Source organism: Pezoporus wallicus, unplaced genomic scaffold (assembly GCF_028554395.1).
Source record: "Pezoporus wallicus isolate ANWC-B61680 ecotype Strahan unplaced genomic scaffold, APGP_CSIRO_Pwel_v1 scaffold_3294, whole genome shotgun sequence".
Taxonomy (NCBI): Eukaryota; Metazoa; Chordata; class Aves; order Psittaciformes; family Psittacidae; genus Pezoporus; species Pezoporus wallicus.
The window spans coordinates 1,503,011-1,526,300 of NW_026635478.1; the positions used below are offsets into that span (position 1 = coordinate 1,503,011).

The 23,290-nt window shown below is 41.6% G+C and overlaps 1 protein-coding gene and 1 long non-coding RNA gene across 2 annotated transcripts in view; both read left to right on the plus strand.

Annotated features, from left to right (window-relative positions):
* Positions 1–2,098: 2,098 nt before the first annotated feature.
* Positions 2,099–13,431, plus strand: LOC130607726 (uncharacterized). Its single transcript, XR_008974318.1, has 2 exons — positions 2,099–2,205; positions 13,100–13,431. It is a non-coding gene; the product is annotated as an uncharacterized LOC130607726 (long non-coding RNA).
* Positions 13,432–20,497: 7,066 nt separating this feature from the next.
* Positions 20,498–23,290, plus strand: part of ELK3 (ETS transcription factor ELK3) — a 39,823-nt gene continuing 37,030 nt past the window's right edge. The window contains exon 1 of the mRNA XM_057425090.1: positions 20,498–20,649. The gene's annotated coding sequence lies outside the window, so the exon portion shown is untranslated. The remainder of the gene's footprint in view (positions 20,650–23,290) is intronic.

Below are 23,290 nucleotides of genomic sequence, written 5' to 3' on the forward strand. Positions count from 1 at the left end.
TGGCAAAGCCGTTTCACAGGCAACTGTAAACTTTTCTGAACGAAAGGGTATTTAATGCTCTCATTCTGTCTAAGTCCTTTTATCTGTGCAAATTGTGATTCTATTTTATTTTTTTCCAATGGAAAGAGATAAAATCTAATCAGAAATGGCCTATGGCTATCTTTGTTATCTTGCTGGAATAAAATTTAGACCTCCAGAAGGTAACAGCCAATAAATATCATTACCTCTTTCATGGGAGTAAAGTACTCAGAAGCAAGAGGAAGAAATATGCAGACTAAACCAAAGCTGATGACTGAAAGAAAAGAAATACTAAAAAGACGGAGCATACCAATGTTCAGATGAATTGGCTCATTTATCAGAACCAAGGGTTCTCTGATATGAAAATGTCAGATTGAAAGGTTTGTAAATCACTATTTAAAGGGGCTCTTCTGTTCTGTGATGAACAGAATGTTGAGTAAACACCACCTTGTGTCAAAAACCAAAATATACAGTCACTTGGAGAGTTGTATAATTTCTGTGTATCAGCATCATAAGATCGATAAAAAGAAGAGATATAGGAGTGCAGGTGAATAGAAAACACAGCAGAATGACCTAGATGTGTTACAAAAAGTCAGACAAACCAACAATGCTGCTGAGAAGTGGTCAGACCAACAGTTAGGGGGACAGAACTGCTTTCCCATTTGAGATGAAGATCCAGTCACAGAGCTAATGGATGCTAACATGACTGCTACCCTCACCAAATTAACTTGGTGACTCAGGAAAAGTTTCCGTTACCGTCAGCTGGCTCACCTGCCAAGAGGCTACACCGCTACAGACACTCACACACACAATTATAATGTGGAACAGAAAAAAAAGCTTGTTGAATTTGACACTTTGTCGGGGCAGTTGCTCTGCTACTGTAAGGACATGAATTTCTTGCATGCTAGGTTATTATTTTAATGTTCTGCAGGAGGTGAATTATTCAGGATTAGGAAACATAAACTACTGAGCAATTTTGCAGGTCTGAGTGCCTCTTCATAGTTATAATGTCCTAATTGTTCTTTAAAATCTACTGTAGGGAGGGTCACTGAATGCTGTGTCTAATCTAAAATGGCCCATATGAATGTTTCCTGTAGCTTGAAAACAAAATAAGGAGGAAAAAAAAACAATAAACCCCAAAACCCAAGAGGACAAAGAGAAAACCAGGAGCTATTTGGTTTGATTGTATTGTTAATGAACCTTTAAATTGCTACTTTTGACAATCACTTCATGAGGAAAAAGTAAAATGGGGAAATGAGAGAGATTCTCTCATGCCTATTTCTAATATATCTTACTGTCTCAAAATACTGAGGATTCAAACACCTGTTCTGCAGGACAGATATCCTATAAAATACAAATGATGACGTCTTTGTAGCAGAGGAGGTTAAGCCAGAGCCTATTTAAGGTCAATAAAAAACTCCTGGTGCTTTCAATGGGCTTTGTTTGGGTCAGGAGCAAAGTAAGTGATGGGCATCTACGGGGTCTTTGCTCCCTGCCTACCTCTACCACAGGAGTCCCAAATGCCCCCCACCAACTAATTTATGGCTTATGCCTCAGTTTCCCTACTTCTCTGAGTCTTCTGAAGTGCCTACCCAAAGGCATAATCAGGCTTAATGGCTCATAATGTGATTGAAAAAATCTTAGAAAGTGCTATAGGACTGCAAGGTATTCCTGGTACCCAGCAAATATTTTCTTTTATGGCTGGTTAAACACTTAATGTTTAAGATATGGGGGGGGGTGGGGGGTGGTGAACACAAGTGTTAATAGCAGGTTCCTGTAGATTAGGTTTTCTGCTGTGGGTCTACTTTGAACTTCGTTCCCATGTTTATTTAGCTGTGTGTATGTGTGCGCATGGCCCTGCATGCAGCAAAAGGCCAGGAGGCCCCAGCCCCTCCCTGAGGAAGCTCGGACAGAGGATCTGTGCAAATGTGCTTCCTCTTCCTTTCACTCCCCAGCCCTAAGGTCAAAGGATCTGGAAAATCCTCCTCCACCCTGTGACTTGATCTGACGATTGTAAGAGAACCTCGGTTCCCCCCGCGCCTTCCGCTCCCCACCCTTCCCTCTTGCAGCCCAGTAACCCTTTAAAGCCTTCTCCAGATTGATGCCTGTCAATCCTGTCCTCTGAGGATGGACACGGCGGTGCTGGTGCTTGTGTTTTTACAAGCTGAGCAGCCCTGGGTTTCCCAGGTGGTAGGCTTTCTGTGACCCTCACGGGCCAAGGCAACATGTGAAAACACTGCCTCAAAGATTTTTCAGGAGCATTGCTTCCTGCTCCCAGCCAGACAAGAGTCAAGACTGGAAAACGCATCAATTATTAACTCAGTTGAAAAGAGTTAACTGCTTTTTTATTTATTTCCTTTTTTTTTTTTTTTTTTTTCATTCTTAATCTCAGTTGTTTGGACTCAGGTCAGCCAAGTCAGGAATTCCTGCCTTTAGCTTCCAGCTCAGCTGCGGTGTAAGGGGCCCCCATGGCTGCTGGCGGCACCGTGGCTGGTGCTGGTGGCCAGCACAGGCAGGACCACTGGGGCTGTGAGGAGGCTGGATCAGGGGTGCTGATTTGGATGGAGCTCTCCCACTGGGGTGCTTTCCCACAGTTGCTGGTACTACCCTGAAACAACCACTGAGGACTCTTAGAAAAGCCCTCGGGGACCTCCAGGTGGAAATCACAGGGAAAGGGACAGTTGGCCAGAGGAGTGTCTCCATGCCCACAGCGTGTGTCCAAGATGGATGCCAGGCAAACCCATGAGCAGCCTCTGCATCTTTTTACCACCTGCATCTCTGTCCACTGCCTCTCTGCTGCAGTGCAAAGGGGGTGGCAGCTGCATTTCAGCTCAGGGAATCACAGAATCATAGAATAGTTAGGGTTGGAAAGGACCTTAAGATCATCAAGTTCCATCCCCCCTGCCATGGGCAGGGACACCTCACACTAAACCATGTCACCCAAGGCTCTGTGCAGCCTGGCCTTGAACACCGTCAGAGATGGAGCATTTACCACTTCTTTGGGCAACCCATTCCAGTGCCTCACTGCCCTCACAGTAAAGAATTTCTGCCTTATATCTAATCTAAACTTCCCCTGTTTATGTTTGAATCCATTACCCTTTGTCTTAGCACTACAGTCCCTGGTGAAGACAAGGTGAAAGCCCTTTTACCCCATGCTATGCAGCCACAGCGTGGCCCACCCCACCTTGGAGGAATCATGCATTAGCCTTCTTTGGGCTGGAGATGTCTGAGGGAAACCCACTTCCCCCTGCCAAATCAACTGTAATTTGAGTTGTTCTCATATGCTTGCTGGCTCCTGAGCCTTTTAGTCACATTGGGATCTAGAAAGTGACTTTTTCCTTTCAATGAAAAGCACAATTTCCACAAAGAAGAGCTGAGGTGCTGGGACAGACACCCCAGCCAACAGTAGACAGTACAAGCATGGACACAAAACACGTCCCAGCCCAGAGGCCTGCACTGTGGTTCAAGATGGTGACTGCCCCCCTCAAACTGTGGCCGTAGGCTCGCTGAGGAGAGTGAGGCTGATTCACAGCCCAGCATGCCCATTCCTGCCACCCAAAGCTCTGAGTGCCATGGGGCAATACCCCAGTGCTTGTCCTTGGCTGCCATTTTCAATGTAATTCCAGTAAAATAGGGTGCCCAGCTTCCTGGTGGAGGGAAACACACAGGAGCCCCACTCACACCGCAGCCTGCAGGGCCTCTCCTCCTTCCCCCTGTCCTCTGGAGATGTGGCCTCACATCCCTTCTCACAGCTGCCTGTCTGCAGGAAGAGACCTCGCAGCAGCAACATGATCACTGGCTACTGGTTCAGGTCACAGATTCACTCCTGTCACCTGGATAGCCAGGGCAGCTCTGCCTGCCCTTGAAGCAGCCGGGATTGCAGGAGGGATGCTGGAGACAGGATGGCATGGTGTGCCTCCAATGACAGCCTTTGTGCCTTCTTGGCTCCTTTCAGTGAGCAGAGGACCATACCCCTCTAGGATGGGACAAAGAAGGTGGCAGTGTCCCACTCGTGGGTGGACAGTTGACCCAGCATTTCCCAGTGACGCTAAATGCTCTTCCAGACTGAAAGTACACCCTCAAACCTGATTATTTCATATTAATCTAAATGATTTTTAATCTAAATGATTTTTAAGGAATCGTTTATTAACATTTGTTGCTTTTGTACACTAAAATTTCTGGTGTTGTGTGTAGACTTGGCCTCCTTAAAAGGAGCAGAAGGTACTCCCCAAAGACCAAATGCAATGTGCACCTCCATTTCTCCACTCAGTCTAGACAGAGCAAACATTTTAGGTTCTATCAGTGTTTGTGGTCTGCAATTAGAGCAGCTGAGACAGATACAGGTTAGTCTAGTTCTTCTGTAGATTGATTTATTACGGACAGGCAGGCCAGGGGCTGCACACTACAGCAATACATCTGACACACAGAATAAGTGTTTTCTAATATTAGCATTGACCCAGGCAAAGTACACAGAGATGCCTGCATAATTATGCCTCTTTGAAAGGCCTTTCAGTAAACATATATACATATAAAGTGTCTCTCAGTTACAGAACTCAGTGTTTAGGGCCTTACTCCACTCCATTTACACTAAGGTGCTATTACTCTTCTGTGGAAGTGAAACTATACAGCGATTCAGCCCGGGGAAAACCACAGGTGTTTGTGTCCTGCAACAAACATTTCTGGGTGCTACACTAGCGTTTGTAGAGGTAAGCACAAAATGAGTTACCATGGGGCCACAAACCTAGCTATAAATATATGCACAAATTTCATGTTTCCTGAAGCAGGAACTGCTATTTATTGTGTACAGCACCTGACAGACACAATGCAGTCTTGACCTGGTTAGGGTTCCTGTGCTGTTCGGCAGTGAAGTGGTACATAAAATAGCAATCATGTTATTTTCTCCTTCTGCTCAGTGTTATTCCTAGGGTATTTTTGTTTAGAGGGTCTAATTAGCTAACTTGCTACTGAATGAAGAGGCTTTAGGAGAAGGCATGGTTTTGCCATTTTGTGAATCCTATCTACTTCAAAACAGGGCATGGGTTTCTTGAAATTCTGTGAGAAACAAACCTGTGTTTTCTACAATAGTAATGAATTCTGCGCAGTGCAAAAGGTCATGTAAAAAGCATCAGGAGGACAGGATGCTGGGACAAAACACCGAGCAGATTGACTCCCTAAATTAACTTTTTTTTCTCCCTTTTTTTTTACTTTCCCTGGGACTTTGTGGAATAACAGCATCTTGTGCTAGACAAAGGAAACAAAAGAGCATTAAGCACAGGTATGCTGCAAACACAGTAGGCAAAATACTGGGACATTTCTAAAGAAACCAAAGAACCTAATGGTGAATGAAGATTTAAGTGGAAACATACAATTCACCTTATCAGCAGCTTTACATTTTATTCATTGTCAAATGTATTGGGAAGATATTAAGTGGGCAATTATATGTAAAAGCTGTCAAATATGGTCAACAAGAATGAAGTCACATGAGAAGCTTGTATGCGTCTACCCACGCAAGTATGAAGTAAGGTTATTATAGCTGCCTATATATTTCCGTATTCTGAAGAGACTGGATTAAATTCTTCTCTGCCACAATTTCATCACAATCTTCAGACATTTATTAAGCTCATGTTTGCCTGGAGTAAGTGCCTGAAAATTGAAGCTCCAATAACACTTCAATCCATGTATGAAAGATGTATGAAAGTTTGATTTAATAAATATAAGGGTAACAAATTCAAATGTCTGAGATGCTTGGAGAAAGTTTTAATTAAAGACAAGTTTAACTCACTGCAGCAGATAATTATTTGCACCAGGTGCTTGACTCACTAAGAAAAATCTATGGCAAGGCATAAGATGTCATGACATAGACTTTGAAAACCTTACTTTGAAAACCTGAGTTTATGAGAAAGGCCTATATGCAATTTGTTGCTTTGCTTTACTAGCTGGGCACTTCTGCCTCTGCACTCAGCTGCCCCAGGCCAGAAGGAGCACTGGGACAGCTGGCAGTGAGACTTCCTCCCCAGGTCCTTGTCCGCTCAGTGGTGGGAGTAACTTACCTTACTGTCTAGCTGTACCTTCTGGCCAATGCAAGCGAGGCTCAGAGCCATTCCTTGCCTTTCCTTATCGTTCCACACACCAAGGAGATGTGTAAAGCAACCCTGATACCCCTGTCCATTCTTCTCTGTTAACCTCCTACTCCACAGGACTATTTCTAATTTCTTGCCTTGCTGTCACACTTGCTGTGCACACCCATTCATCCTCAGGTTCCTGTGGGATAAAAGGAGGATTAAGTTACCTGATTTCTATTTCAGGCAAGAGTTTCAGAGCCCTTCCCTCTCCCGAGTCCCCAGAATCCTGCAGGGCTCTCCAAGGATAAGCCTTTTCAGAAGAGTGGAAGCAGAGAAGACTCCCATAGCAACAGCCCTCCTTCCTTCTATCTTTTTGTACCTCTTTGCATGAACCCTCTGGATTTTCATCTGCAGAATGGCAAAAGATAAGCTTTGTCCCTTTCCTTTACAACAGGCATTGGAAGGTTACCAAGAGGGCTGGGAGGCGTAAAAAGAATAAACACAAAGGAAAAAGAGAGAGAGCTGCAAGATAGAGAAATATATATAAAAGGAAGAAAATGATGAAATGATTAAGAGTGAAGAAGAAGGTCCAGAAAGGAATCATGATCTTAAGTATCTGTGTATCTGAGGCTTCTACTTCCATGCTAATGTGCACTTCCTAGACTGACATAATTGTTCAGGAGCATTTAGTGCATAGAAACACTAATTCCAACCAGAACCTGTTGAAAGGATCACAGAACCCTCACCTTTTATGAAATGTGCTGAAATAGCTATATCCAAACTGTGGTTCCAGGGAACAAGGAGAAAAAGTCAGAACAGCGCGGTGGACTAGAACATGCTTCCACATTCTGCTTGGGATTGCTCCCCAAATACCTCCTACTGGGATAATTTAAAACTTTAAAGATCTATGACCAGTACATGCAAATCATGCCCTCCTTTGCTTTTTCTTTATCATCTTCCTCCCAACCTTCCTCTTAGCTCCTTGGGTCAAAAGGGCATAACTTCCTGTCTGCCTCCTAAAACCATAGTCTTATTTATTTTGAAACAAGAATGAGCTGAAAATGGATTTTATTTTTCAGATAGCTGAACATGAATTTGAATTAAACAGGAACAGAATTTGAGTGCTTTCATTAAAAAAAAAAGAAGGCAAGCAAAGTGCAGTATTCCCTCAGAATACTTGCAAAAAAGAAACAGATGTGAAGGAAATCAAAACGTGAATATAAAATAAAATCCAGACCTGTAAAACTTTTTTTTTTTTTTTTTTGGCAAAGGAAGCCAGATTTATTGATATGTGCTCAAAATATGAAAACAACATATCTTAAAAAGTGAAAAATAAGGTGAAAATACAGCATCATAGGCATGAAAAAATCAATAAAAAGAACAAAGTGAGCAAGGATTTGCAGAAGCCATTTTTCACTGACATGACTTGAAGAGAGCAAACAAAATAATCCTAACTAGCCAAAGGAAATCTCTGCATCATATGTGAAAAAAAAACTAGAGGTGACTTCGAAAGATGACCTTTTATCTTCATCAAGAATTCGCTTGCTGAATTCTGGCCCTAACGAGGCTGTAGTATTATCTGCAGCTGATCATCATGCTGCTTAAAAGGTTGTTTGTTTCTTTTTTATGAATCAGAGAATAAGGCTACTTTGAAGTTTCCAGATATTAACATCACATACACCCTACCACAGTGTGTGGGTTGTTTCCAAGCTGAAAGGTTTAGAAAATTGTACAACTGATCTGCTAAACATAAGATTCATCCCAATGAGATCTGTAAGTCAATCAATTTAACAAGTATAACATAAACTGTTTTTTTTCTCACTATTTTAAGGAATAACAAAATAAAAGCCACACCTGAAAACCCACACAGAAAAAAAGTGGGGTTAGAAGCTTCATCCTTATCTGTTGAACACTTAGCACACACAGCTACAGTTCTTATTCCCACTAGCAAATTAATCTTTATTCTCAGTGAACTTTGATGTTCAAAATACAGGCTCCCTCAAAAAATACCAAGTATGTATCTGACTACAACCAGGGGTTTGGTTGTTACCCATTTTTCTTCTTCAGAATTTTAAGACATGTAAAATGTTACACACACAGGTACGGATTCTAATTCTTCAATGAATTTGGCGCATCAGTACAGGGTCTTTCTGAAGCTTCTTAGGCAATGATGACAGGTCAAAGCAGCCATTTCTAAGCTTTTCCAGGTCCTACCTAACAGACCAATAATTCTCTGCATCCTCTAATGTTGGACCCAGTAGTGTACTGTATTCTCATACAGCAACACAATAAGTACAGAACAACCCTGTGCATAAGCATTAATGTTAGAGAACACACAATTTCTGTTGGGTGTATAAGCTCACAAACAGCTACATTTGAGGGTATAACTGCTGATTTGGGATATTAATGTGTATATGGTGTAAGCTGTTAGATATAGCAGAACACAGTTCAAATCCTCTCCTCTCCTCTCCTCTCCTCTCCTCTCCTCTCCTCTGCGCTCCTCTCCTCTCCTCCCTTTCTCTTGAATGAATGTGCTCTTTGCTCTACAGCTCTTCAGTGTAGAACTTGTTCATGCTGCATACAAAAAAAACCAGAAATAACAGACTTAAATTATTTTTGCATCCTTTCCATCTTTGATATTTTCTCTTCTATACTCTGGAAGAATCCCATTCTTAGGTCACAAACAGCTGACTCTTTGTCATCTCCAGACAGTGTGAGTCTTGCTTGAAGTCACTCAAATAGCATATACCTGTTACAGTGACAGGATGATTGATATCTTACCAGCAGAGATTGCCCTACCCTTTCTAAGCAATTTAATTGAAAAGTTTAGCAGGTAATGCCAGAAGCCTGAACTTTGACACCTGAGTTTCCACTCCTTCCTCATGTAAGTACAAAAACATATTTTCCAGGCAAATGACCCCCCTTTTTCTCCGGACCTGAGAAAGGTGACAATTCAGTAATTTGCAGATCACTGAAAGATAATGTTCTCTTAAAGATATAAAATATTCTCCTAGTTCAGCAAAGATCTTGGAACAGTTAAGTAAGTTCTCCATTCCTGAAGCAAAGAACCATTATCAATAACTGGCTCATCACTTCACTTCCCGTCACCCTTGCCATGGCACCCATAACGTCTCAGTTCCCTCTTTCACCCTACACAACAGTTACGCAGAACTTTAAAGAAAAGTGATGAAACAACATGCATCTTGGGAAAAAGGCACAAACTTTGTTTTGATAGAGCTCCATGGAAATTAAGCTGTTTTTTGAGCAGAACAACTTCTTAAAAAGGACTGAAATGCTACAATTCCAGATTTCCTGTTTGCCTAGAGGTCTCTAAGCTGGCAGACCTACCTTAAAAGAAGCTGGCAAAGCCGCAGTGAGGCAAGTCAGAGGTGATTCATGCTGGGAGAAAGACAGGCATCATAAAAGTTGCTGTTTCTTCTACTATACCACACATCCTCGAGGGCATCTGTTTCTAGATTATTAAATTAATCTTTAGCCTGTGATTCATTTTTGTTTCTTCACAAACTCCCTTGACAGCTGTTCTGCTCAACTGAGGAAAGCATTAGTCCCCAAAGGAACGTTTTTGCATGTGGGAGAGAAATGGAAGCGGGGACTGTGGAACCTGGAAAGGCAGATGCAGCCCTGTTCTAAATACAGCTTACTGCCATGTTTTAGTGATGTGGCTCTTGAGTGCATGGAAGTCTTGCAGACCATGATAATTGGGGAAGTACAGGGAAGAGAAAGGAAACCCTTTCAGCACCATGGTAAATGCCCAGCTTGGTACCTCCCACATGAGACACAAGCCATGATCTGGCTTCACTGTTTTCAGAATTACGCAAAGCCGTGCTTTTACATCAATCAAATCCTCACAGAAACACTCATATAGATTTTTTTTTTTTTTAATCAAATTATGGAACAGTTTTTCTGGGATGAAGAAATAATTGTTTGGAGTTGCTTGCAATGAGGTTTAAGTGAACAAAGACATCTGAAAATGAAGGCTCTGAAAGAGTTGCTAAACATTTAAGAAGTTGTTCTTTACCTTCAGTAAAAAGTCTTCCACTAGAGCATCCCCTGTTCACTGGCAGGAAGGTTGGAACTAGATGATCTTTAATGTCTCTTCCAACCAAACCATTCTATGATTCTATGAAAAATGCACTAATGTAAGCATTAAACGAAACCAACCACCTTCATGTCTCGTATCTCTATTTTAACTAATGCTGGTTTGGGTACATAAAGGTTTCTGCTTCTCCTAGAGGAAAGTTTACAGTCCTAAAGGAGAGTTTACAGCCTTATGCATACATGTAATTGGGGAAACTAGTTCAGAAAGCCACTGGTTCAAAACTGTCTGGCCATGCAATGAGAGAACCCTCTAGAGACTGAAGCAAGCTCTTCACCAAGATACTTGTTTATATTTTTTTCCTCTATAAAACTCAGCTAAGACTGTCTAATCTAATATAGCTGATCAGAAATGTAACTGATAAATTAGGCTAAAGTATACATTTCTTTTGTTTTCATTGAGTTTTCACCTTGGTTTTAATAAATGTTGTTCTTGTTAAGATCACTAGCACACTCAATTTTACAATGATGCTCTCAAGGAGACTCCTGTAAGCTATGGGGGAAGATATTTTAAAAGTTTGCACTGCTTTTGAGGTTAATTCAGAGATCAGAACACAGTTATCTATACCTTCTGAAATGTGGTTTCATGAGGCTCTGATAGATAAACCAAGATTATCAAGAGAACCAGGACCAAAGAAGAAAGATATAATCACACAGAAGCAAGTTGAAGACTATTATCTGTAACTGGTGTAACACTGACCTGCAAGACAGTCCAATCTTTCCTAGTAGCATCCTGTGTGTGTTGGACAAGAAGAGAAGAGTTTATATCTCTGTGGAGCTGTGGAAAACAATTTGTTCCAGAAAGGAAGAGATAATAAAGTCTGGCTTCATAATGGTTTTACATATTTTGGCTATGTTTTTTGGTGCCTGATAAAAGCAAACTCCAGTTGACTCTAATCGCATAATTAAGGCATTTATCATCATGTGGACTCACTTGTGTCCATGGCTTGTGGAGCTCAATTACCCTTCCTCCTGATGTAGCACTAACATTCCAAGAGCTGATTTTCCCAGAATTTTCATAGAACCTACAATAATGTTGGTTGGACTTTTGAGAGTATTTCTGTCAATTTGGCTGAAATGGGAAAGCTGGGTTACCTGCTATCAGGGAGAACTGGCAGACACCACACAAACACATCAAAGTGTGTAAGTACGTCTACAGTCGCACAGATATAGGTTCTCTCACCTCCGCTCACATAGTGTGGGATGACAAGACTCATTTCTGTAAAAAATGGGCTAAAGATTTTTCTGCCTCTTTGAAATTGGGAAGCCAATATTTATTTCTGAAACATCAACAAGTGTCTGAAATTGTCCATAATTAACCCAGTAAAAGTTCAGAGGAACACCAATGGTTTGACTACAGTTCTGTTAATTTAGACATGAGAGAGCCTGGTCAGAACTGGAATTGGAGTCAAATCCATTGCCACAAAAGCAAAATTCTCTAACACAATCATAAATGTTTATTACATGCAAAAGTGTATTTACCACTGCTAACTGTGATCTTGGAATTTGCCTAAAAAAGTGCACTCTCATCTCAATTTTCAGCATCATTGTAGCAGCTTTAAACACAGGGGATTTTCTTAGGGACCATTCTTTGTCTTGTGTTAGCCTTGTGCTAAGTTACTTATTATTAAAGAAATAATTTTTATAGAATTAAAGTCAGGCAAGAACATTACAATATAAATAGGTATGATAAAATGAAAGTTAAATTGACATATAATTCTTAATAAGTTTAGTAATCAGCAAAGGCACAAATTTTAAATAATGAATTTTGCTGGCTACATCCTTATTTTGTTCTTTATATTATTTATTTCCTACAAGTCAGAACATTTCCCCTTATTCTGTTTGTCTGTTATATTTAGCACAAGAAGAAAGATATACAAGCCAATAAAATACATACCTTGTCAGAAAAGGTGAGGGGAAAATAAAAGGCTGACAACTCTAAGAAACTTTTAACTCAGCAGATCTCACTCTCACAGAGGGAGGAGTTTTGTTCTGTAAATGTATATTTTAAATCATCTACTTTGTATTATTTGGTAGGTATTTCAACAAATTGTCTGAAACGTGCATATTTTTACGTCTCTGCATTTTTGCATTATTTCAATTTCACATCCCTGTGGATAACTTATTATTTGACATACAGAGACCTCATTTGAAATGAATAATCAGTTTGTTTTCTGACCTCCCTGTCTACCAGACTACAGAATAATGCTCTTCCATTTTGACCACCATCATGCCTTATTGCTATTGCTGAGGAAGAACTGTTAAATGTTCTGAATGAGAAACATACATATATACGTTTGTATTTAGATGTGTGTAGGCTTCCAACATACAGAGTTAAGTACAATGGTAAAAGCTCACACTGACTTCTCAGGAGAATGGTCCATTAACATTAACTAAGCTTTTAAAGACCTGTTCCTTTATTTTATTGTAAGTATTGGCTTTTAGAATGAATTAAAGCTGAACTCAGATCAAAGGCCCTTACCGATTTCCTTATTTATTACTGGGAGTTAAGAAATTCCCTTACAATTCCCACAAGGATGCAGACAGAGTCTGGACAGACAGACAAGTGAAAAGTGGGAGCTAATGAATATTGCTCTAGTGTCAGACAGGTAAAGCACTCCCCTTTTCCTGTTAATTCAGTCGAAACAATGAAGAGAAAAACCCAACCCACTCTTGTCTTGTTTGGCTTAGACATGAACCCTTGATAAGACTCTGGAAAACAAGAAACTTTATGGTAGATTTTAGCTACCTTTGGCTGAGAAACTTGTATATCATAAAAATGTAAAAATGGTGTACTCCTGCAACCAATGTAGCCAGCTTGATGTGTTGTAGATAACAGAAAATTACTGAGATAAAGAATAATATTTTAAATTGAATATTACATGCTTTTCATTTCTCTACAGAAAGGATATCCCAGCAGGAAGGAGAAAGGTGGAGCACAATCCCTGTAGCATTTCTTGTTCTGCATTGTACAAAACTTTGTAGGGACACAGGAAGAGGATACGGAAGTTTCTACAGGAAAACGGAGATAAGTTCAAACGTAAATAACATCCAAAAAATTTACCATCAGCTTATAACATTTCCTTTTAAAAAGTTTAAAGACACTTATGTTACAGCATAGTTCGCTACACATTATTATGTGTACGTAGTTTTGCAACTTCTCTAGCAATAGTATCTCAAAGCCATTTTTAACATGAATTATGCAAGCTATATTATATGGAGCAATGTAAGAAATAATCTATTTGGCGTAGCATCCTCCTTTTAACAGAATGAGCAAGTATCAGACTAACAAGTTGATACTGCAATCTGTGTAGGTCTTTGATGGAACTTGCTATTTAACCAAAGACTCCCTGAAAACCAGTTCCACAATAAATCCCTGATTGAAATCCACTGAAGTCGAAAGAAACTTGTCATAACCTCAACACCTTTACATAAGGGTGTAAGATCTTGCTTCAGCAAAGCTTAGGAATGTACTTAAATCTCGTGTTGCGTGCAGCTGAACTGTGGATGTGAGGGTGATAGGCCAAAACTTCTCCTCACACATGGAGCAGCCATGCCTCACTGCATGATGTCAGTGGTGCGATACAGCCATGTTAGCTATTTCTATAGGTTTGTGGTTGCTGAATTTATTTTGTATTAAGCACAACGTAAGAGCACATTGCTAACTTTTAAGAACTTGTTTAGCAAGTATGGACTTAGGCTTGTTTTCATAGTCTTTTGCTAAGTCTGGTTATCCATAACCAGAGCCTAATTCTGGTTGTGAAGGAGCCTACAGTTTGTACAAAAAAAAGCTTTCAATGTAAATATGGCATCTCTTGATAACACCCAGTCAAGAGTGAACAACAGCCAACGCAATATACATATTACTGTAGTTTTGGCTGCACATCAGCAGTCTTCTTAGAACTGTAACTGTCACTAGTATGTGATAAAAAGGTATCAGGTGGGCAAATAGGTATCAGCTTTTCAACACGTATATTTAAGGCACAGGCAGGACACCATTCCTGATCCTGATAAAGCAAACCACTATATGAAAGATGTATGAAATGGGAATTTTTGGAGTAACAAGATCAAGTTTGCATTGCAAGCCTATGTTACTTGATTTTTTTAGAGGGATCAAACGTTGTCACTTTTAAATGACTTAGATGTATCTCCTGAAAGCTTTTCATACTTGTAGTTTAAATGTACAGTGAAAAAAAACCTGAATAAACCCCTTTCATAGACGGTTGAAAACTGATTCCCCATTTCAGCTGTACTGAAGGCAGAATATAGATCTGAGGGATATCTGTGTCTTTAACATTAAGCACATAATCTGGGCAGTTGAGTTAGCTGAGGAGCCTTGCCAGGATCCCTGCGTAGTCAGTAGAGAGAAGTGGGCACCTCTGGATCACTCACACCAGGGTCCTAACTTACATGCTTTGAATTGTTTTCTGAAGTCTCTCTCTGCTACCATTCACCAAGAAAAATGAGTGTACGTGCACATGTAAGGCAAAGGCGTTATGACACATTCATTTTTCAACTTTTTGTGTAATGTGAAATGTGACTTAGAAAAAGGATTTTCTAGCAAGCAGAAGGCAGCTACAATTATGCTGACAGAAGTAATTTCCCATGAGAAACACATAACACATGTACTTTCTGGTCTGCACCAGTCATTGGTTAATGGGTTAGTTTTGACTTTTAAAATGTAAAGATATTTTTAAGATTTACTTGATTTTCAAAAGTGCCTTTTATATGAGGTTTATAATCAAGGCTATGGAGGGTGAGAATAGGGGGGGCTTTAAGAAAACATAATATAGATATAATATATGCATAATATAATATGATTTTATTAGAAAACACACATCAAGAACATGCATAATTAATTTGTAACTACAAACATGATAATACAATCATTGGAACATCATAATCAAATACAGGGTAATCAGAAGAGAAAGGAATATTGTCATTTACACTTAACTGAAAATTGTTAAGTAGAAATGTGTCCTAAAGTTTGTGTCATACTGGGAAATATAAAAGCTATAAAGTCACATGTTGAAAATAAGATCATTCATCATTCAAAAAAGTGAGAATTAGTGTGGGCTGAATAGAAGTGGCAGTGAGCTGCGCTCCATTTGACCAAAAGCACTTGAGAACAGTAAAAGTCGTTTAATTACGTTCAGATGCTACAGTGATATTTCACAGTAGAAACACCTTAGTTAAGTTATATTTAGAGATTAGGTTAGAATAAAGTAGACAGATGGGAGACAGGGCAAAAAAAAAGAGAGACCAATAAAATGTAATTAAAGTTCTAGCTCAGACCTTTAATTAATTAGCTTGGAAAAGAAATTGCAGTAAAACTGATTGACGGATTTCAGAGAAGCACAGTGACCTCTGAAGTAGTTAATCTTTCCAGTTAACTTAGTCCTCACGGTTATGCAAAGGTTCTTGGAATCCTCTTTCCCTGTTTTCATGGGTTGCTCATTTAGGTGCTACAGGCTCCTTCAACACGCAGCAACACAGCATTCCTTAAATGACAAAAAATCATCGGCAATTACACTGCACACAGAAGGTAATTCCTTATAAATCTTTCATTAAGAATGCAAACCTAATGAAATTGTACACACAAGTGATGCTTTTACTTCAAACATGTTGGGTCATGTGCTTTCTTCCACAACATACAGGGAAAGCAAAACATTCCGGAAAGCAAAAATGTGCCAGAGGAAGAGGAGTGCAAAAGCAGTAATTTCCCCCAAACACTCCTTCCTGATCAAACACCACAGCCTTCCGGGGGTGGGTAGGGGAGAGGAAGAAATCCTTGAGGTCTCCAAAACATCATTCCCTTAAGACTGAGGGAAGATTTCTAATTGCAGCCCAGCAGTAATTCTCATTCACAGCCTGTCACAAGGGACTGCAACATGGTCCTGGAGGAAGACAGAAGTCCCTGGGAGGATGGAAGAGGCTCCCGCTTTCTTGCCAAGGTCATACCATCTGCACAGGATACTTGTTTCATGGTGTGAAGAAACACCCTTCTCCTGCTTCTAACAGAAAATAGTTGAGGTTAAAACTTGCAGAATTTCTTTGTTCCAGAAAGTGTGGCATGAGGTTTCGAACCTTCTGATGATGACATGCAATTTTTTTACTGACTCATCTGATCCAACTTTGAACAAGAGGTTTCTCAACATCAAACACAGTTCTGTTGATGTCTTCCATCTAAAAATTTTTCTAAAGCTCACAATTTTACTCCAGATAGCTCAGCAAAAACCCCAGGAAGAAATAATGCTTGTCAGGGAACAATGCGCAGTCGAGTTTCCCTGGGCTTACAGTCAGTGCTACACCCTGGAGGTAGCACTTTACAGTACTGCAGACAGCACTTTTCTTGCCAGTGGAGCTGGCTGTGAGATGAGATAAAACTGAGGACCTGAACACTTTGTGAGCAGTATGGATCCCCCGGGATTTTTTGCAATAATGAAGTTGTTGGCTCTGAAGCCCATGTTTGTCCAGCTACAGGAAAGTGTGAAAGAGAAAAGCCAAACCTGCTAAAGGAATATTCGTCAATAGCGATGCAACATTTGCAAGGCATTTAAATAGTATGTTGTGAAGGGCAACCAAGAATCCTACGTGAATTAGGCCATCATTCCTACTTCTGTAATTAGTTTCTATATACCCACTTTCCAAAATCCCCTGGAAATCCCCCTGTAGCCTGGCAGGTGGTTATTCAAGCTAGAATTAGTAGAAAATAAGAGAGAAGAATGGTTACGAGTGATTCTCCCACAGGATCCATTGTGTTGGTTGTCATAAAGGCAGACACAAATCTGAAGCCTCTTTACTGCAGCGCCTGTCATCTAGAAAGAAATACAAAGTGTTTAGAGAGGGTGAGACAATGTATACATTCATTAAATAGATTCATAATTAAAATATTAAATAAAACAACAATTATTTCCAACTGCTTTCAACTTTGTTCTTGATAATTACACATAATTATAAACATCTATGTACGTTTAAGGAAAACTGTGTGCTACAGAGTGACATTACAATTATTTAATTTAATTTAATAACTTAATTACAGTGGGACTCAAGGCTCAGGGTGAAATTACACAAAAACCTACACCAACACAGATATGAGCCTCAACCTGAAGAGCTTAAACAGATCTCTGGAGCACAGCAAATTTGCCTTAATTTTTTTGTTTCTTTCTTTTAGAGTGGTTAATTACAGCAGCACATGAGATTTATGAACAATTTAAAAATATGGTAGAAACAATCTGAAAGGACAGACAAAGCCTGGTTTCTTAATTGATGTAATCTAATAAAAATTAGCCAGAATTATAGTCACTAAGCTCGGGAATGCTTTAGGGTGATTTTTTTCAACAGAAGGACAGGTTTATAAATACAGGCTCTTCTACAAACTCTACTATCCTTAGATAAACAGGACACAGGGACATCCTGGGTGCATATGTTTGTTCAAGGATTGCCTGAACCCACCGGATTAGGTCTTTCAGCAGCGGTAACCTGCCTTACTTGTTGAAGGGGAGCTTTCTCTAGTTACACTTAGTCCTTCATGAATGCAACAGCTGTTGTCTGGACCAACTCTGAGCAATGAACAACAATTTCCAAAGTTAAAACCCCAAATCTTCACAGCTTGGGGACAGGACTAGGGCTTTAGAAATAACAGTTGTAATGATAATATGTGCTGATGAATGGATGTGAATTGAGACACAGACATTGACTCTACCAACAAAATAACTAGCATTTTAATGACTACGTTAACAAACAGGTTTTCTGAGTGAAACTGCTTTTGCAGAAGAAAAAGGCTCTTATGCAATGCAAACCTGCAGTTTTCTTTACTCATCCTTTTGTACTTTTGTGTAAAATAATCCGTAAGGATAACTGTAAATCTACATTAAATTAGCCAGGCAGATACCGCAGATGAGAGTTTCAGTAACCATTCTGTTAAGTACAGTGCTGGTATAAAGAACATGGATGTAATTTCAAAAAGTATTTTCCCAATGACATCCATAGTGCTAGAATCAGTAGCCCTGGCCAAGAGCTCCCATTTTCTTCCACATTCGTCAGAGCTTTTGGAATTCCTCAGCATATCCTGATGGCTGTATTCCATTAAACAAGTTCTGCACTTTCTTCTCCAGCATCTATAAGGTAATATGAAGAGCTCTCATCTAGTGGTCATCCAGCCTCCAGCAGCTTGGTTTAGGTTTCTACCTCACTATCTAGACAAAAGTAAGGCTGGTGCTGTCAAAGAAATTCCAGTGCTGTCAACCAAGTTACAGCATAATAAATATCAGAAACATTTCAAGCTTTAAACATCTCTTTAAAGTGTTTACTTTTTGTAAAAGAAAAGAAGTTATACTGTTTTTGAGAGTTTGTTCTCAGATCTCCACACCCACCAATAACCATTCAAGGCAACTCTGGAGTATCTCTGCTTCATCTCTTGTTCACAAAGTCAATGAACATTAAACGTGAAAGACCAATGCTGGTACCCCCAGCTGTCAGTCAAACGTGGTATATCAGCACCATAAGAGCTCCTCTGTCTGCCCTAGTTTTGCAAATCTGGGTCTTCAGTTGTAGTTCACAAACAAAGATTGATTCCTGTGTCCTAACACTTCCAGCAAGGACATTGTCCACTGTGTTTTGATCTAGGAAATACACTGTCTCAAATTAAGCATTTTAATGATTCTGTATTTGGGAAACACAAAATGAGGATTTAGCAGACCTCACATCTACATTCTAAAATTCAGAGTGACTTCTAAAAGGAATTATTTCAGGAAAGTTAAAGTTACTGCACCAGTACCGTATTCTTGCTCCTTCATGTTAGAAAGCAAGAAGGAAGAACCCTGATGGACTTCCACAAGGGACCTGCAATTTGCTCACCACCAGCTGTTCAGATGCTACTGACTAATGCTCAGGGGCCAACTGTGACGACCTTTTTAATTCCATCAGAGCATGCTTTCATTCCCAGTGACACCGTAAGCAAAATCCCAATGGAGTGATGAAAAAAAAATCATTGCTTCTGTGCCAATGCATGTCAAGAACATCCTGAACTGCAGTTATTGGGCTGGATTGATAAATCTTGTGACTGTTAAATAGCTGTGCAGTAACGATTTTAAATCGTTATGCATTGAACATCACTGATGCATTGGTCAGAGAGAAGATAATGTCACTCACTCTGAGAATTTCCAAATGAAGTTAGAAATAGTACAATGCAGATCTATGAGACACAAGTGAAGACACAAAGGATGCAAACTCAAAATACTGGAAATGTGTGCCCTTCAATAAATCCAAACCAACACTTTTATTCTGAGATCTACAACTTGAGGGTCAGAACCTAAATCCCAATTATCCAGCTGGCACTGCCTGGTCTGTCTCTGAGGTATGATGTGAAGCTGGAAGACCTGGCTTGAATTTGATTATTTGAGAACCCCTTGACTTTCAATCTATGTTGTGCAATGGGGCACTGTTTCTGTATTTAGCCATCTGCATGAGGTGCAGCTCCGGAAGGTGGCCAGCGCATCCAGCAAGATCCCACACACCACCAGCCCTTCAACCTCCACTGACCTGAAGTGGAGGCACCCAACACCTTGCTTCACCAGCATCTGAGCCCCCAGCGTGGTGGCACAAGAACAGACACCTTTACCAAGGCCAATGCCTCACTGAGGCCCCTCCTGATGCTCTGGGAGGACAAAGCACTGCTTGTAAGCATCTCATACCCGTATCCCAGCTGTCACCTGGGGATAAAATGCATGGTAGATGTGCCAACCCTGGAGACATCCAAGGCCAGGCTGGACGTGGTTCTGAGCAACCTGATCTAGTTGAAGACATCCCTGCTCACTGCAGGGGAGTTCGACTAGAGGACCTTTGAAGGTACCTTCTAACCCAAGCTCTTCCATGATTCTACGCTTTTGGGAAAGCACTTGGACGAGCGGGAAGGCGAGAAGCACCGGTGGGCCAAGCGCTGGTCTGTCGGGAAGCTCCTCCCCAGGGGTGTAGCACAGGAAGAGGTGGAGGTCGGGGGAGCCGGCGGAGCTCCTTGAGAGCCTGCGGAGTTACCGTTACCCGTTTTACTATGTGTGTGTCTTATATTACAGCCATGCTGCACATCAGTGGCCAGAGCGAGGGGAGAGGGGAGGAAAAGCCTGTTTACACAGACTGCAAACCGCCTGGGGAATAATGCAGGAAAGGAAGTGAGCCGGCTCTCTGTCTGACTGCTCTGACTTCCTGCTCGCTCTCTCACACGGGCACACACGCACACATACACACACACACACACACACACACACACACACACACCCGGCCGAAGGGGAAAAAAAAAGGAGAAAAAAAAGGAGGAAAAAAAAAAGTAAAATCAGGATCTCATTACAAGAGCAACAGAGCGTTTGCAGAAGACTGTCAGCATGGAGAACCGGGGGATTTTACCCGGCTCCCTCTAAACTACCAGGAGAGAGCGGAGAAGTCCCTCAGCCGCTGGGTAGGTACAAGTGCTGCTGCGCCTGCCCCGACTCCCGCGAAGTTTCGGGGGCTGCGGGGAGGGGAGTGAAGGGGAGGCCGGCGGCTGCCGCGGGGTTCGGTGCACCCCTCGACGGCGGGGAAGCGGTGCTGGCGGTGAGCAGCGCCGAGGGGCAGCGTGGAGCCCCACACTGGGCCTGGGGTCCCGGGGGTCCTGCCCTGGGGTCGGGCCCGGCCAGCGCTGCCGTGGTGGGGGCAGGGGGTGGCGGTCAGGGAGCGGCGGGTGGAGGGCGCTGGAAGGGGGGGTTCTGCTGCCTCAGGGGGCCCCGCCAGCCCCCGGGAGCGGCGGGTGTAGGTGAGAGGACGGAGCGTCTGTTGGGGAGCAGGCACGGGAGGGGTCGGGGTGTGAGGAGAGGCTGGGGGGGGGGGGGTGTGCTGCCTGACAGGGAGCAGCGAATCGGGGGGAGCCCCGGGACCCCCGCCGCCCGCAGCTCCCTCAGCGGTGCCGGGTCGTGTCCGGCTGCCGGGGCCGCGCGGGCCTGCCCGGAGCGAGCAGCTTCGTGATAGCGGCGTTTGGGGCGGCGGGGGCCGCCCGGGTGCCGGTCAGGACTGCGGGGGCGCCGTGGGGTCCCCGGCGCCGAGTGGGGCTGGGGGGAATGGAGAAAGGGGAGGGAGGGAGGGTAATGTTCCTGCAGAAGGGGCTTTAAAAAAAAAGGGGGGGGGGGGAGGGAAGTGTCGGGAGAGTTTCTGGCTTGTCTGGAAACAGCAAGACTAATTGCCATGCGCTTCCGGTTTGAAACTGGCAGCAGACAACATCTTGAAAATGAGTCACTGCAGCTCACAAAGAAACTCTGTGGTTTTCTCCCTCTCAGGTTTATGTATTTGCTCCTTTTTACAGTTTCCTTTGTAGTCTTCTGCATTCTGCCCGGCCCTCCCCCTCCCCGCTTTTCTTAGCCAGCCCCTGCCCCAAGACCCCTTGGCCAATGTGGAGAGTTTCCACGAACAACCGAAAAAAACACTAAAAATGTTTGTAAGGAAAGGAAAAAAAAAAAAAAAAAGAAAAAAGAGCTAGAGAAAGGGAGAGAAAGTGGAGTTGTTTTTGGATCCAGCTTTGCTGAAGGTTAGAGGGACTCTAATGCTGCAGGGGGAAAAAGTTCCCTGAATTTTCCACTGGCTGCAGGAAGAGAGCCCATTTAGTCATGGCTAAGTAATGTCTGCACACACACCAACTAATCTCATTAGGAGTTTCCGTTCCCTAACACAGGAGGGTTTTGTGAAGCCCTGTCAGCCTTTCTAACATTGCAGTTGAAAGGGAGACAAGTTACATCTTTATTTACTTAGGGGTATAGTGCTAACATAAGTTTATGCAATGCAGCATCTTTTGGGTCATGACTCCAAAAGTCAGGTTTCATTTAATTTAAAGCAGAAAGTCGTGGTTCATCTCCTATTTTGCTCATTCAGACTTTTCAATTATTTCTGATAAGGTAGTAGTTTATGCATAAATATAGAAGTGCAGAAAGGAGGTGCACAGGAAACTACTGTAAGCATATTCTGTGCATCTGTGACAGTTGCATGTAATTGCATGATTAAAAAGCTTGTCCCAAGATACAGAGGTGATGGGCATGTTTGAAAAGTATATTCACTCATGTAACCTTCCTGTATTGGTGCTTTTGCGTATCTAATTTTCAGGTGATTTTGTAAACACCATTTTTGACTTGGTGGTTTATGTATTATTTCGTGATGATTTATTTTCATAGTGGTCACAAAAGAAGTCTGTGTTCTGAGACAAGGAGGCACAAAAGTACAACATGTAATCAGTTCTAAGTAACGTTAAGTTTGATGGCTTTGTAACGGAAAATAACTGCGATGCTTGGAGGTAGTTGACATAGTTTCAGGGCCTCAGAGCCTCAGTACAAAAGGTGTGAGAAAAGCAGAATAGAAGGACAGGACCTGGGGATGGGGAGTATCCCGGACTAGCAGATGTCCAGGATGAGAGCAGTTAAACTAACTGATAAGTAGAAGGCCAGGATGATTGCTATGTTATTAATTATTATTATTAATGTTAATTAAGCTTGTTGGGAAAAGTAAACGACCTTTAAAGACCACCACATTTTTGTATGCATGCCGGAAACCTTTTGGAAAATGATGTAATATGCTCACTAACCATATAAGGATGACCTGTATAGCAATTCGGGGACACACGTTAGGAGGAGCTATCCCCCGTGTCTCCCGGCGCTGCAATAAAGAATACCTGCTTGTCAACTTGAAACTGTTGGCAAGTTTGTTCCTGGAGTTTTCTCCGAACCAGTTCAGAATGAGAAAGATTTTTGTCATGCACCACTGATCTTTAAATTTAAATTAGAAGTTAACAATTTTTTGCAAACAAAAAAGTCTGGACCAAACAAAGAAAAGGGAGTCTTGCTTATTAAGTGGGTTTTATCTTAAGGAAATGTCAAAAAATGGGCATAAAATTGCATGTAATAGGAAGTAACACTTAGCTACTTACTTGAATTATAATGTGGTAACATTAAATTAGCAAATACTATGAAGAAAAGTAGTACTTGGATGGAGAACTAATTGCAGTGTACCACGTGTATACCTTTGAGGATCTTCAGTGTTTCCCGTACTTCGTATTTCCAAGCTGCGCAGAAAAGTTCATTAAC